Source organism: Gastrolobium bilobum, unplaced genomic scaffold (genome assembly GCF_033153095.1).
Source record: "Gastrolobium bilobum isolate Gb01-03AN ecotype WA unplaced genomic scaffold, APGP_CSIRO_Gbil_v1 utg139177, whole genome shotgun sequence".
Classification (NCBI taxonomy): domain Eukaryota; kingdom Viridiplantae; phylum Streptophyta; class Magnoliopsida; order Fabales; family Fabaceae; genus Gastrolobium; species Gastrolobium bilobum.
In genome coordinates this window covers 30,213-49,513 of record NW_026899093.1, presented here as the reverse complement: position 1 = coordinate 49,513, position 19,301 = coordinate 30,213, and positions in this window count along the sequence as shown.

Here is a 19,301-nt window from a genome sequence, read left to right as displayed (position 1 = left end):
CCGGTCTACGGATAACGTAATCTCTCACAGGGATTGACGAATTCCTTTAGCTTGTCACACTAGCCCTGAGTCCTTAGGGCATGCCCAAGAGTATACCTACAAGTCTCCACTTTTCAGGAAGACAAGATATACAATCAAAGCAAGCCTTCCAGAGCACAGGTCTATACGACAACGTTAGGTCTAAGGAAAGACACACCCAAATAATAAGAGACATTACCTATTGATACTATCTGTGAGATTTCCTTGTAGTGTCTCTTTATGGGTCAGTTCAGTGCGAGATATTCTCCAATAGGTCCACCCACGAGTCAGCTAAGACATCTGCATGTCTGTAGCTCACGAGGACTCTACCTTGCATCTCCATGCAAGTAGCTGAGTCGTGCTAGTCTTACCCGAGATCACCAATGCCCATTATCGGTATCTCTAGACTAGGAACATATTTCTGGCAATGGACTTGTGGTGTCATTGAGCCCTCATGATCGTGATCCCTATCACAGATCCTCAATGTGACACCCGTTCCATTCCAAGGGCTTTATCCAGTTACTCATATTCAATATTCGAGACATGCAATATGAAACAAGATAAATAATGCTTTTATTCATAAAATTTATTCATAACAAATAAAGAAGTACATGGGTCCATCTGACTCTCAAATTGTCTCTATGACACCTATGTACTAACACTAACTGACTTGGCCTAGAGTCAATCTGACCGAAATCTATATCCTAAAGCCTCATAATGACTATTATGTTTTCTCTGAGAAACTTCTTTTGTCAGAGAATCGGCCATGTCACCTTTTGTGGGAACATAGTCTATCTTTACATCCATCCTATCAATGATTACTCTAATCATGTGATATCTGCGGAGCACATGTTTTGATCTTTGATGAGACCTAGGTTCCTTTGCCTGCGCAATAGCACCATTGTTGTCACAATACAACTGTATGGGCTCACTAACGCTGGGAACCACCCCAAGTTCAGTGGTGAACTTCTTGATCCACACCGCCTCCTTAGCTGCTTCTGAAGCCGCTATATATTCAGCCTCTATCATTGAATCTACTATAGTCTCTTGTTTGGAACTTTTCCAAGTCATTTCTCCACCATTTAAGTTGAATACGAACCCTGATTGTGATTTACAATCATCTTTGTCACTTTGGAAGCTAGCATCAGTGAACCATTTCACTGCTAGCTCATTAACTCCACCATACACCAGAAACATATCCTTAGTCCTTCTTAAGTACTTTTGCGGATTGTTTTGACTGTTGTCCAGTGACCCTCTCAAGGGTCTGCCTGGTACTTGCTCGTTATGCTTAAAGCATAAGAGACATCTGGTCTTCTACAGATCATGGCATACATGATGGATCCGATAGCCGAAGCGTATGGTATCTCACTCATGCGATCCTTCTCTTGTTGTGTCTTACGACACATAGCCTTAGAAAGATGCACGCCATGATTGACAGGACGAAAACCCCTTTTCGACCCTTCCATACTAAATCTCATTAGTATTTTTCTTATGCTTACGTTTACAAACAAATTGAAATTCAGGAAATCACTGAGAGATATAGCGGATTTCAAGGCACAGATACTAGGTCTTGTGCTCAGCTTCTTTGTATGCATTACCTCTAATTGTGGAAAGGATCTCCACCAAAAACATCCTATCATCATAGGTATTATCCTCGCGGAAATTCTGTATCCCTACGTGATGTTTGTCATGGCTATGCTTCACGAAAACAAAGAGCTGTTAATTTTTTCAATCTATGTCTTGTTTTTATAATCATTTTTCTTCTGATTTCCTGGGTCATGGCACTCACCGTACCTGCTGAAGTGGTACTAATGATGCTTGTGAGCAAATACAGGCGTCAGATCCTTAATTATTCAAAGTATTGTGCCATTGGAGAGTCCTGCTAAAACTGATGAGGGGCAGCCTATCACCCAGTCCTACTAACTGACCAGGATCTGTCTTATTAGATATTAGAATTGGATACGAAACTGTGGAAATGATGAGAACCTGTAAATGCAATTAGTATTGATGTGTATGATTACGAACACAATAAATAAAAATGGAAATTTGGCTTTATTGAGGAAGCCTCAACTCAAATAACTTTACTGAGGAAGCCTGACCTCTTGCAAAGAGTGCTATTTTCCAAATAATTCTTCTGATGAGCTTTATTCAATAGTTCAAGGTTTAAATAGATAATACAAGCCACCAAAGTGACTATCCACTAACACTAGATATGCTCCACTAATAGTTAATGCCTTACAATACAAACAAAATAATTACCCACTATTTAAACAAGGGTTTGATTTTTCCCATGTTGCATGATATATTTTGTATCATGCAACACACAAAGAAGTGGGTAGGACCCACCTTTTTTCTTTCTCTCTCTTCTTCAAAGTGGATCCTACCCACTTTTTTGTGCGTTACACGACAAACATAAGGAACACATTTTTCTTTAAACAAACCAACAATTCATAAATTAAAAATAAAATAAAAAATAAAAAAATGACCTAAGTGTGTCACGCACACGATATAGCGACGACATGACACACACACTTTTCCCTTACCTAATTAAAATGTCTAACACACGCGCGCACACGACACTGAGAAACTAGAGAAAACAGAGAACTAGAATCGGAGAATAAGGATGACTAATCTAGTTTTTTACTCTTTTTTGAAATTTTTCTTATGCTTACATTTTCGAACAAATTCAAATTCAGGAAATCACAGAGAGATATAGCGGATTTCATGGCACAAATACTAGGTCTTGTGCTCAGCTTCTTTGTATGCATTACCTGTGATTGTGGTAAGGATCTCTACCAAAAACATCTTATCATCATAGGTATTGTCCTTGCGGCAATTATGTATCCCTACGTGATGTTGGTCCTGGCTATGCTTCGCGAAAACAAGGAGCTGTTAATTTTTTCAATTTATGTCTTGGTTTTATAATCATTTTTTTTTTCTGATATCTTGGGTCATGGCACTCATCGTACCTGCTAAAGTGGTACTAGTGATGCTAGTGAGCAAATACGGGCGTCAAATCCTTAATGCCACTATTATTCAAAGTATTGTGCCATTGGAGAGTCCTACTAATACTGATGAGGGGCTGGCTATCACCCAGTCCTACTAACTGATCAAGATCTGTCTTTTTAGATCTTAGAATTGGATACGAAACTGTGGAAATGATAAAAACTCTTAAATGCAATTAGTATTGATGTGTACTGTTACGAACACAATAAATAAAAATGGGAATTTGGCTTTATTGAGGAAGCCTGACCTCAAATGACTTTACCGAGGAAGCCTAACCTCTTGCAAAGAGTGCTATTTTCCAAATAATTCTTCTGATGAGCTTTATTCAATAGTTCAAGGTTTAAATAGATACTACAAGCCAACAAAGTAACTATCCACTAACACTAGATATGCTCCACCAATAGTTAATGCTTTACAATACAAAAAAATAATTACCCATTATTTAAACAATGGTTTGATTTTTCCCTTGTTGCATGATATAATTTGTCTCATGCAACACACAAAAAAGGGGGTGAGATCCACCTTTTTCCTTTCTCTCTCTTCTTCAAAGTGGATCTTACTCACTTTTTTGTGTGTTACATCAGACAAACATAAGGAACACATTTTCCTTTAAACAAACCAACAATTCATAAAATAATAAAAAAATAAAAAATAAAAAAATGACTTAAGTGTATCACGCACACGACATAGCCCCGACACGACAATCACTTTTCCCGTACTTAATTAAAATGTCTAACATACGCACACACACGATTCTGAGAAACTAGAGAAAACATTGAACAAGAATGGGAGAATGAGGACGACTAATCTAATTATTTACTCTTTTTTGAAATTTTTCTTATTCCTACATTTTCGAACAAATTCAAATTTAGGAAATCACTGAGAGATATAGCGGATTTCATGGCACTCATCTTACTTGCTGGAGGGGTACTAGTGATGCTGGTGAGCAAATACGGGCGTGAGATCCTTAATGCCCCTATAATTCAAAGTATTGTGCCATGGTTGAGTCCTACTAATACTGATGAGGGGTTTCCTTTCACCAAGTCCTACTAACTGATCAGGATCTGTCATATTAGATCTTAGAATTGGATATGAAACTACGAAAATGTTGAGAACCTGTAAATGCAATTAGTATTGATGTGTACAGTTACGAACACAATAAATAAAAATGGAAATTTGACTTTATTGGGGAAGCCTAACATCAAATGACTTTACTGAGGAAGCCTGACCTCTTGCAAAGATGTTATTTTCCAAATAATTCTACTGATGAGCTTTATTCAATAGTTCAAGGTTTTAAATAGATAATACAAGCCAACAAAGTAACTATCCACTAACACTATATATGCTCCACTAATAGTTAATGCCTTACAATACAAAAAAATAATTACCCATTATTTAAACAATGGTTTGATTTTTCCCATGTTGCATGATATAATTTGTCTCATGCAACACACAAAAAAGTGGGTGGGACCCACATTTTTCCTTTCTCTCTATTCTTCAAAGTGGGTTTTTTCCACTTTTTTGTGTGTTACATGAGACAAACATAAGGAACACATTTCCCTTTAAACAAACCAACAATTCATAAAATAATAATAAAATAAAAAAAATAAAAAAAATGAACTAAGTGTATCACGCACACGACATAGCTCCGACACGACACACACACTTTTCCCATACTTAATTAAAATGTCTAACACACGCGCACACACGATTCTGAGAAACTAGAGAAAACATAGAACTAGAATGGGAGAATGAGGATGACTAATCTAATTTTTTGCTCTTTTTTGAAATTTTTCTTATTCTTACATTTTCGAACGAATTCAAATTTAGGAAATCACTGAGAGATATAGCGGATTTCATGGCACTCATCGTACCTGCTGGAGTGGTACTAGTGATGCTGGTGAGCAAATACGGGCGTCAGATCCTTAATGCCCCTATAATTCAAAGTATTGTTCCATTGATGAGTCCTACTAATACTGATGAGGGGCTGCCTATCACCCAGTCCTACTAACTGATCATGATCTGTCTTATTAGATCTTAGAATTGGATACGAAACTGTGGAAATGATGAGAACCTGTAAATGCAATTAGTATTGATGCGTACGATTACGAACACAATGAATAAAAATGGAAATTTGGCTTTATGTAGGAAGCCTGAACACAAATGACTTTACTGAGGAAGCCTGACCTCTTGCAAAGAGTGATATTTTCCAAATAATTCTTCTGATGAGCTTTATTCAATAGTTCAAGGTTTAAATAGATAATACTAGCCAACAAAGTAACTATCCACTAACCCTAGATATGCTCCACTAATAGTTAATGCCTTACAATACAAACAAAATAATTACCCACTATTTAAATAATGGTTTGATTTTTTCCATGTTGCATGATGTAATTTGTCTCATGCAACACAAAAAAAAGTGGGTGGGACCCACCTTTTTCCTTTCTCTCTCTTCTTCAAAGTGGGTCTCTACCCACTTTTTTGTGTGTTACATGAGACAAACATAAGGAACACATTTCCCTTTAAACAAACCAACAATTCATAAAATAATAAAAAAAGAAAAAAAATGAACTAAGCGTATCACGCACACGACATAGCCCCGACACGACACACACACTTTTCCCGTACTTAATTAAAATGTCTAACACACGTACACACACGACTCTAAGAAACTAGAGAAAACATATAACTAGAATGGGAGAATGAGGATGACTAATCTAATTTTTTACTCTTTTTTGAAATTTTTCTTATTCTTACATTTTCGAACGAATTCAAATTTAGGAAATCACTAAGAGATATAGCGAATTTCATGGCACTCATCGTACCTGCTGGAGTGGTACTAGTGATGCTGGTGAGCAAATACGGGCGTCAGATCCTTAATGCCCCTATTATTCAAATTATTGTGCCATTGGAGAGTCCTACTAATACTGATGAAGGGCTCCCTATCACCCAGTCCTACTAACTGATCAGGATCTGTCTTATTAGATCTTAGAACTGGATACGAAACTGTGGAAATGATGAGAACCTGTAAATGCTAGGGGTGACAATATGGGTTGAGCCCGGCGGGTCAACCCGCCAAAACGGGGCGGGTTGGGTTGAGATTTTTAACCCACCTCAACCCGCCCCGCCTAGAATTGGGTCAAAACGGGTTCAACCCGCCGCGGGGCGGGTTGACGCGCCGGGTTTTAACTTTTTTGTTATTTTTTTTATTTTTTTACTATTAGGAAGTATTTCATTAGTATTTAAATTTTTGTGATATTCAATTTTTTTTTATCTTAGTACTTTCTAGAAAAAATAAAGAATAACAATTTTATTTATGACAAATGTTATCTATTTATAAATTCCTAAAGAATGTTTGACAAATATTAGTATACATTTAAGATTGAGACTAAAAAAAATATAGAGAAGTGTGAAATAAAATAAAATAATATTAAAAAATTCATAAAATATAATTTATTTTTGAATTTTAATTAAATTTTTTTTAATTGACGGGTTGGTGGGTTGACCCGCCAACCCACCATAAAACGGGGTGGGTTCATTTTTACAACCCATATTTTTTGGCGGGTTGGTGGCGGGTCGGGGCGGGTCAACCCAAATTGCCACCCCTAGTAAATGCAATTAGTATTGATGCGTATGATTACGAACACGATAAATAAAAATGGAAATTTAGCTTTATTGAGGAAGCCTGACCTCAAAATGACTTTACTGAGGAAGCCTGACCTCTTGCAAAGATGCTATTTTCCAAATAATTCTACTGATGAGCTTTATTCAATAGTTTAAGGTTTAAATAGATAATACAAGCCAGCAAAGTAACTATCCACTAACACTAGATATGCTCCACTAATAGTTAATGCTTTACAATACAAACAAAATAATTACCCACTATTTAAACAATGGTTTGATTTTTCTCATGTTGCATGATATAATTTGTCTCATGCAACCCACAAAAAAGTGGGTAGGACCCATCTTTTTTCTTTCTCTCTCTTCTTCAAAGTGGGTCCCCATTTTTTTGTGCGTTACATGAGACAAACATAGGGAACTCTTTTTACTTTAAACAAACCAACAATTCATAAATTAATAATAAAATAAAAAAAATAAAAAAATGACCTAAGTTTGTCACGCACACGATATAGCCACGATATGACACACACACTTTTCCCTTACTTAATTAAAATGTCTAACACACGCGCACACACGACATTGGGAAACTAGAGAAAACAGAGAATTAGATTCGGAGAATGAGGATGACTGATCTAGTTTTTTAATCTTTTTTGAAATTTTTCTTATGCTTACATTTTCGAACTAATTCAAATTCAGGAAATCACTGAGAGATATAGCGGATTTCATGGCACAGGTACTAGGTCTTGTGCTCAGCTTCTTTGTATGCATTACCTCTGATTGTGGTAAGGATCTCCACCAAAAACATCCTATCATCATAGGTATTTTTCTCGCGGCAATTTTGTATCTCTACGTGATGTTGGTCCTGGCTATGCTTCGTAAAAACAAAGAGCTGTTAATTTTTTCAATCTATGTCTTTGTTTTATAATCATTTTTCTTCTTCTTCTTTTTTCTGATTTCCTGGGTCATGGCACTCATCGTACATGCTGAAGTGGTACTAGTGATGCTGGTGAGCAAATACGGGCGTCAGATACTTAATGCCCCTATTATTCAAAGTACTGTGCCATTGGAGAGTCCGACTGATATTGATGACGGGCTGCCTATCACCCAGTCCTACTAACTGATCAGGATCTGTCTTATTAGATCTTAGAATTGGATACGAAACTGTGGAAATGATGAGAACCTGTAAATGCAATTAGTATTGATGCGTACGATTACAAACACAATAAATAAAAATGGTAATTTGGCTTTGTTGAGGAAGCCTGAACTCAAATGACTTTACTGAGGAAGCCTGACCTCTTGCAAAGAGTGCTATTTTCCAAATAATTCTTCTGATGAGCTTTATTCAATAGTTCAAGGTTTACAAAGATAATACAAGCCAACAAAGTAACTATCCACTAACACTAGATATGCTCCACTAATAGTTAATGCCTTACAAAACAAACAAAATAATTACCCACTATTTAAACAATGGTTTGATTTTTCCCATGTTGCTTGATATAATTTGTCTCATGCAACACACAAAAAAAGTGGGTGGGACCCACGTTTTTCCTATCTCTCTCGTCTTTAAAGTGGGTCCTACCCACTTTTTTGTGTGTTACATGAGACAAACATAAGGAACACATTTCCTTTTAAACAAACCAACAATTCATAAAATAATAAAAAAAGAAAAAAATGAACTATCTGTGTCACGCACACGACATAGCCCCGACACGACACACACATTTTTCCAGTACTTAATTAAAATGTCTAACACATGCACACACACGACTCTGAGAAACTAGAAGAAACATAGAACTAGAATGGGAGAATGAGGATGACTAATCTAATTTTTTACTCTTTTTTGAAATTTTTCTTATTCTAACATTTTCGAACGAATTCAAATTTAGGAAATCACTGAGAGATATAGCGGATTGCATGGTACTCATCGTATGTGTTACATGAGACAATCATAAGGAACACAATTCCCTTTAAACAAACCAACAATTCATAAAATAATAAAAAAAGAAAAAATTGAACTAATATGCATTACCTCTGATTTAGGAAATCACTGAGAGATATAGAGGATTTCATGGCACTCATCGTACCTGCTGTAGTGGTACTAGTGATGCTGGTGAGCAAATACGGGCGTCAGATCCTTAATGCCCCTATTATTCAAAGTATTGTGCCATTGATGAGTCCTACTAATACTGATGAGGGGCTGCCTATCACCCAGTCCTACTAACTGATCAGGATCTGTCTTATTAGATGTTAGAATTGGATATGAAACTATAAAAATGTTGAGAACCTGTAAATGCAATTAGTATTGATGTGTACAGTTACGAACACAATAAATAAAAATGGAAATTTGGCTTTATTGAGGAAGCCTGACCTCAAATGACTTTACTGAGGAAGCCTGACCTCTTGCAAAGATGCTATTTTCCAAATAATTCTACTGATGAGCTTTATTCAATAGTTTAAGGTTTAAATAGATAATACAAGCCAACAAAGTAACTATCCACTAACACTAGATATGCTCCACTAATAGTTAATGCTTTACAATACAAACAAAATAATTACCCACTATTTAAACAATGGTTTGATTTTTCTCATGTTGCATGATATAATTTGTCTCATGCAACCCACAAAAAAGTGGGTAGGACCCATCTTTTTCTTTCTCTCTCTTCTTCAAAGTGGGTCCCCATTTTTTTGTGCGTTACATGAGACAAACATAGGGAACTCTTTTTACTTTAAACAAACCAACAATTCATAAATTAATAATAAAATAAAAAAATAAAAAAATGACCTAAGTTTGTCACGCACACGATATAGCCACGATATGACACACACACTTTTCTCTTACTTAATTAAAATGTCTAACACACGCGCACACACGACATTGGGAAACTAGAGAAAACAGAGAATTAGATTTGGAGAATGAGGATGACTGATCTAGTTTTTTAATCTTTTTTGAAATTTTTCTTATGCTTACATTTTCGAACTAATTCAAATTCAGGAAATCACTGAGAGATATAGCGGATTTCATGGCACAGGTACTAGGTCTTGTGCTCAGCTTCTTTGTATGCATTACCTCTGATTGTGGTAAGGATCTCCACAAAAAACATCCTATCATCATAGGTATTTTTCTCGCGGAAATTTTGTATCTCTACGTGATGTTGGTCCTGGCTATGCTTCGTAAAAACAAAGAGCTGTTAATTTTTTCAATCTATGTCTTTGTTTTATAATCATTTTTCTTCTTCTTCTTTTTTCTGATTTCCTGGGTCATGGCACTCATCGTACATGCTGAAGTGGTACTAGTGATGCTGGTGAGCAAATACGGGCGTCAGATACTTAATGCCCCTATTATTCAAAGTACTGTGCCATTGGAGAGTCCGACTGATATTGATGACGGGCTGCCTATCACCCAGTCCTACTAACTGATCAGGATCTGTCTTATTAGATCTTAGAATTGGATACGAAACTGTGGAAATGATGAGAACCTGTAAATGCAATTAGTATTGATGCGTACGATTACAAACACAATAAATAAAAATGGTAATTTGGCTTTATTGAGGAAGCCTGAACTCAAATGACTTTACTGAGGAAGCCTGACCTCTTGCAAAGAGTGCTATTTTCCAAATAATTCTTCTGATGAGCTTTATTCAATAGTTCAAGGTTTAAATAGATAATACAAGCCAATAAAGTAACTATCCACTAACACTAGATATGCCTCACTAATTGTTAATGCCTTACAATACAAACAAAATAATTACCCACTATTTAAACAATGGTTAGATTTTTCCCATGTTGCATGATATAATTTGTCTCATGCAACACAAAAAACGTGGGTGGGACCCACCTTTTTCCTTTCTCTCTCTTTTTCAAAGTGGTTCCTACCCACTTTTTTGTGTGTTACATGAGACAAACATAAGGAACACATTTTCCTTTAAACAAACCAACAATTCTTAAAATAATAAAAAAAGAAAAAAATGAACTAAGTGTGTCACGCACACGACATAGCCCCGACACGACACACACACTTTTCCCGTACTTAATTAAAATGTCTAACACACGCACACACACGACTCTGAGAAACTAGAAGAAACATAGAACTAGAATGGGAGAATGAGGATGACTAATCTAATTTTTTACTCTTTTTTGAAATTTTTCTTATTCTTACATTTTCGAACGAATTCAAATTTATGAAATCACTGAGAGATATAGCGGATTTCATGGCACTCATCGTACCTGCTGTAGTGGTACTAGTGATGCTGGTGAGCAAATACGGGCGTCAGATCCTTAATGCCCCTATAATTCAAAGTATTGTGCCATTGATGAGTCCTTCTAATACTGATGAGGGGCTGCCTATCACCCAGTCTTACTAACTGATCAGGATCTGTCTTATTAGATCTTAGAATTGGATATGAAACTGTGAAAATGTTGAGAACCTGTAAATGCAATTAGTATTGATGTGTACAGTTACGAACACAATAAATAAAAATGGAAATTTGGCTTTATTGAGGAAGTATGACCTCAAATGACTTTACTAAGGAAGCCTGACCTCTTGCAAAGATGCTATTTTCCAAATAATTCTACTGATGAGCTTTATTCAATAGTTCAAGGTTTAAATAGATAATAGAAGCCAACAAAGTAACTATCCACTAACACTAGATATGCTCCACTAATAGTTAATGCCTTACAATACGAACAAAATAATTACCCAATATTTAAACAATGGTTTGATTTTTCTCTTGTTGCGTGATATAATTTGTCTCATGCAATACACAAAAAATTGGGTATGACCCATCTTTTTTCTTTCTCTCTCTTCTTCAAAGTGCGTCCCCACCTTTTTGTGCGTTACATGAGACAAACAGAAGGAACACATTTTTCTTTAAACAAACCAACAATTAATAAATTAATAATAAAATAAAAAAATAAAAAATGACCTAAGTGTGTCACGCACACAATATGACACACACACTTTTCCCTAACTTAATTAAAATGTCTAACACACGCGCACACACAACACTGAGAAACTAGAGAAAACAGAGAACTAGAATTGGAGAATGAGGATTACTAATCTAGTTTTATAATCTTTTTTGAAATTTTTCTTATGCTTACATTTACGAACAAATTCACATTCAAGAAATCACTGAGAGATATAGCGGATTTCATGGCACAGATACTAGGTCTTGTGCTCAGCTTCTTTGTATGCATTACCTCTATTGTGGTAAGGATCTGCACCAAAAACATTCTATCATTATAGGTATTGTCCTCGCGGCAATTCTGTATCCCTACGTGATGTTGGTCCAGGCTATGCTTCGCGAAAACAATGAGATATTAATTTTTTCAATCTATGTCTTGGTTTAATTATCATTTTTCTTCTTTTTTTTTTTCTGATTTCCTGGGTCATTGCACTCATCGTACCTGCTGAAGTGGTACTAATGATGCTGGTGAGCAAATACGGGCGTCAGATCCTTAATGCCCCTATTATTCAAAGTACTGTGCCATTGGAGAGTCCTACTAATACTGATGAGGGGCTGCCTATCACCCAGTCCTACTAACTGATCAGGATTTGTCTTATTAGATCTTAGAATTGGATACGAAACTGTGGAAATGATGAGAACCTGTAAATGCAATTAGTATTAATGCGTACGATTACGAACACAATAAATAAAAATGGAAATTTGGCTTTATTGAGGAAGCCTGAACTCAAATGACTTTACTGAGTAAGCCTGACCTCTTGCAAAGAATGCTCTTTTCCATATAATTCTTTTGATGAGCTTTATACAATTGTTCAAGGTTTAAATAGATAATACGCTCAACAAAGTAACTAACCACTAACACTAGATATGCTCCACTAATAGTTAATGCCTTACAATACAAACAAAATAATTACCCACAATTTAAACAATGGTTTGATTTTTCCCATGTTGCATGATATAATTTGTCTCATGCAACACAAAAAAAAGTGGGTGGGACCCACCTTTTTCCTTTCTCACTCTTCTTCAAAGTGGGTCCGACCCACTTTTTTATGTGTTACATGAGACAATCATAAGGATTAAACAAACCAACAATTCATAAAATAATAAAAAAAGAAAAAAAGAAAAAAATGATCTAATATGCATTACCGCTGATGTAGGACTTCACTGAGAGATATAGAGAATTTCATGGCACTCATCGTACCTGCTGTAGTGGTACTAGTGATGCTGGTGAGCAAATACGGGTGTCAGATCCTTAATGCCCCTATTATTCAAAGTATTGTGCCATTGATGAGTCCTACTAATACTGATGAGGGGCTGCCTATCACCTAGTCCTACTAACTGATCAGGATCTGCCTTATTAGATCTTAGAATTGGATATGAAACTGTGAAAATGTTGAGAACCTGTAAATGCAATTAGTATTGATGTGTACAGTTACGAACACAATAAATAAAAATGGAAATTTGGCTTTATTGAGGAAGCCTGACCTCAAATGACTTTACTGAGGAAGCCTGACCTCTTGCAAAGACTGCTATTTTCCAAATAATTCTTCTGATGAGCTGTATTTAATAGTTCAAGATTTAAATAGATAATACAAGCCAATAAAGTAACTATCCACTAACACTAGATATGCCCCACTAATAGTTAATGCCTTACAATACAAACAAAATAATTACATACTATTTAAACAATGGTTAGATTTTTCCCATGTTGCATGATATAATTTGTCTCATGCAACACAAAAAAAAGTGGGTGGGACCCACCTTTTTCCTTTCTCTCTCTTTTTCAAAGTGGGTCCTACCCACTTTTTTGTGTGTTACATGAGACAAACATAAGGAACACATTTCCCTTTAAACAAACCAACAATACATAAAATAAAAGAAAAAAAGAAAAAAAATGAACTAAGTGTGTCACGCACACGACATAGCCCCGACACGACACACACACACTTTTCTTGTACTTAATTAAAATGTCTAACACACGCACACACACGACTTTGAGAAACTAGGGAAAACATAGAACTAGAATGGGATAATGAGGATGACTAATCTAATTTTTTACTCTTTTTTGAAATTTTTCTTATTCTTACATTTTCAAACGAATTCAAATTTAGGAAATCACCGAGAGATATAGCGGATTGCATGGCACTTATCGTACCTGCTGGAGTGGTACTAGTGATGCTGGTGAGCAAATACGGGCTTCAAATCCTTAATGTCCCTATAATTCAAAGTATTGTGCCATTGATGAGTCCTACTAATACTGATGAGGGGCCCAAACCTACTAACTGATTAGGATCTGTCTTATTAGATCTTAGAATTGGATATGAAACTGTGAAAATGTTGAGAACCTGTAAATGCAATTAGTATTGATATGTACAGTTACGAACACTATAAATAAAAATGGAAATTTGGCTTTATTGAGGAAGCCTGACCTCAAATGACTTTACTGAGGAAGCCTGACCTCTTGCAAAGATGCTATTTTCCAAATAATTCTACTGATGAGCTTTATTCAATAGTTCAAGGTTTAAATAGATAATACAAGCCAACAAAGTAACTATCCACTAACACTAGATATGCTCCACTAATAGTTAATGCCTTACAATACAAACAAAATAATTACCCACTATTTAAACAATGGTTTGATTTTTCCCATGTTGCATGATATAATTTATCTCATGCAACACAAAAAAAAGTGGGTGGGACCCACCTTTTTTCTTTCTCTCTCTTCTTCATAGTGGGTCCTACCCACTTTTTTATGCGTTACATGAGACAAACATAAGGAACACATTTTTCTTAAAACACACCAACAATTCATAAATTAATAATAAAATAAAAAAATAAAAATGACCTAAGTGTGTCACGCACACGATATAGCCACGATATGACACACACACTTTTCCCTAACTTAATTAAAATGTCTAACACACGCGCACACACGACACTGAGAAACTAGAGAAAACAGAGAACTAGAATCGGAGAATGAGGATGACTAATCTAGTTTTTTACTCTTTTTTAAAAAATTTCTTATGCTTACATTTTCAAACGAATTCAAATTCAGGAAATCACTGAGAGATATAGCGCATTTCATGGCACGAATACTAGGTTTTGTGCTCAGCTTCTTTGTATGCATTACCTCTGATTGTGGTAAGGATCTCTACCAAAAACATCTTATCATCATAGGTATTATTGTCCTTGCGGCAATTCTGTATCCCTACGTGATGTTGGTCCTGGCTATGTTTCGCGAAAACAGGGAGCTGTTATTTTTTTCAATTTATGTCTTGTTTTTATAATCATTTTTTTTTCTGATTTCGCACTCATCGTACCTGCTGAAGTGGTAATAGTGATGCTGGTGAGCAAATACGGGCGTCAGATCCTTAATGCCCCTAATATTCAAAGTATTGTGCAATTGGAGAGTCCTACTAATACTGATGAGGGGCTGCCTATTCAAAGTATTGTGCACTTCAATTGTAGTTCAAATCTCAAGTTCAATAAATTGAATAAATAATGTTTTCCAGAACTTCATTTCCGATATTAAATCCGCAGTATTTGAACCCTCTTGCCTAAGGGCAAGGGTGGAGTTCTAGCCCAGCCAATAACGTCGAGGTATTTGAACTCTCTTCCCTAAGGGCAAGGTTGGAGTTCTAGCCCGGCAAATAACGTCGAGGTATTTGAACTCTCTTCCCTAAGGGCAAGGTTGGAGTTCTAGCCCGGCAAATAACGTCGAGGTATTTGAACCCTCTTCCCTGAGGGCAAGGTTGGAGTTCTAGCCCGACCAATAGCGTCGAGGTATTTGAACCCTCTTCCCTGAGGGCAAGGTTGGAGTTCTAGCCCGACCAATGACGTCGAGGTATTTGAACCCTCTTCCCTGAGGGCAAGGTTGGAGTTCTAGCCCGACCAATGACGTCGAGGTATTTGAACCCTCTTCCCTCAGGGCAAGGTTGGAGTTCTAGCCCGGCAAATAACGTCGAGGTATTTGAACCCTCTTCCCTGAGGGCAAGGTTGGAGTTCTAGCCCGCCAATAACGTCGGGGTATTTGAACCCTCTTGCCTAAGGGCAAGGTTGGAGTTCTAGCCTGGCCAATAACGTCGAGGTATTTGAACCCTCTTGCCTAAGGGCAAGGTTGGAGCTCTAGCCCGGCCAACAACGTCGAGATATTTTAAACCTCTTGCCTAGGGGCGAGATTGAGTTCTAGCCCGGCTATCAACGTCGAGGTATTTGAACCTCTTGCTACGGGCAAGTGGCCTGAAAGGTTCATGCTGGCCTATCAAGCTAAGGAGGGAAATTAAGGGTACGCCCTTACTTCCCTACCATCCTTACAAAAATAAAGGGGCCAATCAAACAAGCAAATATCGGCGCACATCAATCACGCACATTAACAAAGGCATAAAGCCAAATTCGCCGTAACAGTTAAAGATGTTTTTAAACAGGAGGAGTTCTCAAAATGGTCAGAAAGCAAAAAATAGGAAAATTACAACCTTGGTTATGCATCATTTCCCTCATCTCCGCCTCAAACTCGGCTCCAGCTGCCTTTATCGCCGCATTGGTTCCAGCTGCCTCAACCCTTGGAGTAATCCCAACTTGTGAGGTGCTACCTTCTGGCAAGCTCTGATTAGATGAAGGAGGGGGAAAATAAACCCCGCCACGAACATAGCCAAAGCAGTCAAGCTGGTCGAGCCTTAAGGGGAATTCAGGGTTAAAATACCTTACCTGGTTAACACCATTTTTGAAGGCACTTATGGAGGCCTTTTGAAGAGAGGAATGGTTAAAATCATAAGCTTTTTGCAAATTTTGAAGATCCGACTTCAACTTATCAATCTCAGCAGTCAACCCGACAACCTTTAAATTCTTATCCTCCAGCGTGTCGGATAGATCTTTGAACCGCTTTATGATGTTATCCTTACCAGGGGTAACGCCGACGGCGTCAGAAATAAACTTCAGGTCTACCTGGGAGTTCTCCAAAGAAGTTTTTAATTCAACAGAATTATTTGTTAATTCCTCATTGACAAGAACAGCTTTACCATACCTCACACGGAGCTCATCTAGCTCGGAAATAGTTTCAGAATGTTTTTCAAGCAGCAAGGAATATGGTTTCACCATTGAGGCAGTCTTGAAAGTATAAAGCTCGGCCTTCTGTATTCTTCCATCTCGGCTCTCGAGATAATTCCAGAACCAAAAAATGGAGGAGGAGGACGGACGACACCCCGGAACTCGGCTGTCACCCCTGAGTCCCACAACGCTTCCCTCCTAAGTCCGCTTGGGAGAGCGGCGGGAGCAGGAGTACCCCGAGGAAGAGTTATCACGGCATGTGTTCCGCCCCCACTAGCCGAGGTCGGAGGAGCTAGATTTGCATCAGTCTCCGTATTCTCACAATTGTTAGTGAGATCCAGGATGGAGACGCTAGAATTCAAAGCCAAGGTGGAAGCTGCCGCAACCGGGCTGGCTGTCCTAGGTCTCTTCGCCGGGGGTGCAGGCAGAGCAGAGGCTTGGCCTGTTAAGGACAAAATATAATCCGGACCTGGCCCTTCCTCTTCTTCATCAAAATTCATGTCAGAATCTGCAAATAAAAACAAGTTGTAACAGTAACAGGAAAATAACATAAGTAGCAAGGATTTAAATAACGCAAAGCATACTGGTAGGCTCTGTGACAGAATGAGATTTGGCTACTAAAGAGGCTGCGCTCAAATGACCCTTGGAACCCACATGGGCCAGCAAAGTCTTGGCATTATCCTTATCTTCTTGTGACAGCCTCAGCTTGAAGTCGACAGGCTTGCGACGGTGGTGATCCTGAGTCCAGTAGAGGGGAAAGATGGGTTCCCCATTATCACCAATGAACCATGGCCTCTTTCCCACCTCGGCCACCACTTTAAAGAAATAGGCTTTGAAGCCCTTGAAAGAATCGTTGTACCCAGAAAATAGCCTTCGGGAGGGTTTGCTAACTCGGCCTTGAATGCTACTCCACCCCTTGAGTTTAGGAGGTTCCGAGCCGGTACGTGGAGTGTAAATGGTAAAAAAATGCAAAAACAGGGGAACAGTACATGGAAGGGACAACGAGTCGCACAGTTGTTCAAAAGCAACAATATAAGCCCAGCCATTGGGATGGATCTGGGTTGGCGCGAGTAGTAGGTGATTTAGGAGTTGTATCTTGAACGGGGAGAAGGGAAACCGAATCCCAATCTTTGTCACCAGATCTCGATAGAAGAAAAAAGAGTGTGGCTCTTCAAGGTTCCGACCTGAACAAACAGGTTCGTCATCTGCAGGAACGAAAGTATCAAAGTCAACCGGATTGCCGATAGGAAGCCTAGACACTTCTTCGGTTGACATCTCGGATGCAAAGCTCAACACCTCTTCTGTAACCCATGGATATTGAGTACGAAGATTATCGGTGACGGGTGCAGAACCCTTCTCGGCTGTACTCATCCCGGCCTCTGGACCTTGGCTAGAGGAAGCGATATTCGCATTCGATTCTGTAGAATGGGACTCTATAAATACCTAGAACAGTAAAATGGAGGATTAAAAAGAGAGAATAGCACGTAGCACAAGGGATACGTACCCAAATTAAACAAACTACTGTCAGAGGAACTAGAGTCGTCAAATTCAAAAATAGGAGCAGGGGTTGTCGAACCCGGGGTGTGTGACCAGCTGCCCATAACTAGGTTAGCCATGAAGTCATTCCCCCTCTCCACAAATTGAGCACTAAGGTATACACAGTTGAAACAAGGCTCAGGATTGATAATACTTGATCGAGAAGGAACTCTCACACTTGGATTCGGAAAGGGAGCAGATGTAATAGCATGGATCGGGGTAGAATATAAGGGAAGAGAGGACGAAGTTGTCCTGGATGGATTGCCTAGGTTACAGGGACCCCAACTTCGACCCCGGGCTGAAGGGCGAGAGGAAGCCCGTCTACATCGAAGACCCCCCTGCGACCACGGACCGAAGAATGAGATGAAGAGGCTCCCCTATGGCCACCACCTCGATAGCCGCCTAGCAAAGCAGCCTGGGTTTCTTCCTCGGTTCGAGGCCTGCCATACAACCAATACCTCGGACCAGAAGGTAGGCTCTGGATGAACCTTTCCTCTTCTTCCGTGTGTCATTCTCCTTCTTCGGCATCAATCTCATCACCACGACCGAAGATGCGTGGGTAAGAGGGTCGTCCTTGAATAATATAATTTCTCTCACCCATATCAGAAACTATTCAAAGCAGGGTGCGTAGGAAGTGAACGGGCAGCAGATAAGCTTATATAAACAATGCAAGACTAGTACAGAGAATTTAATCAGACAAAAACAGTATGATGCGTCACAAATGCAGGTTGGCACATGCAAAGGAAAGAAGCAAGCAAGTAAGTCTGGAATAAATGAAGCACTGTAAAACCAAAGGCCATGGCCAAGTTAAAAAATTGACGGAGAATGCGGCAGAAAGGAAAGAAATGCCAAAGGAAAGTACCTGCGAAAAATAGCGTTGAGGAAACTGGGAATTGGCAAACGTAGAAGATGGTGAACGCTGAAGGAAAATGATGTGAATACTGGCAAATGATTCTGGACGACGAAAGAGGCAAATGGTCTGAAAAACTGAAAATGGTAATGTGGGGGTTGAAATTGAAAGGTTAAACCCGCGAAAGCCAAAGGACAGGGGCATTGCGGTAATTACAGGTGGACAGGACAGTTGAAAGACGTTTTTCAGAAGCAATAAATGCCAAG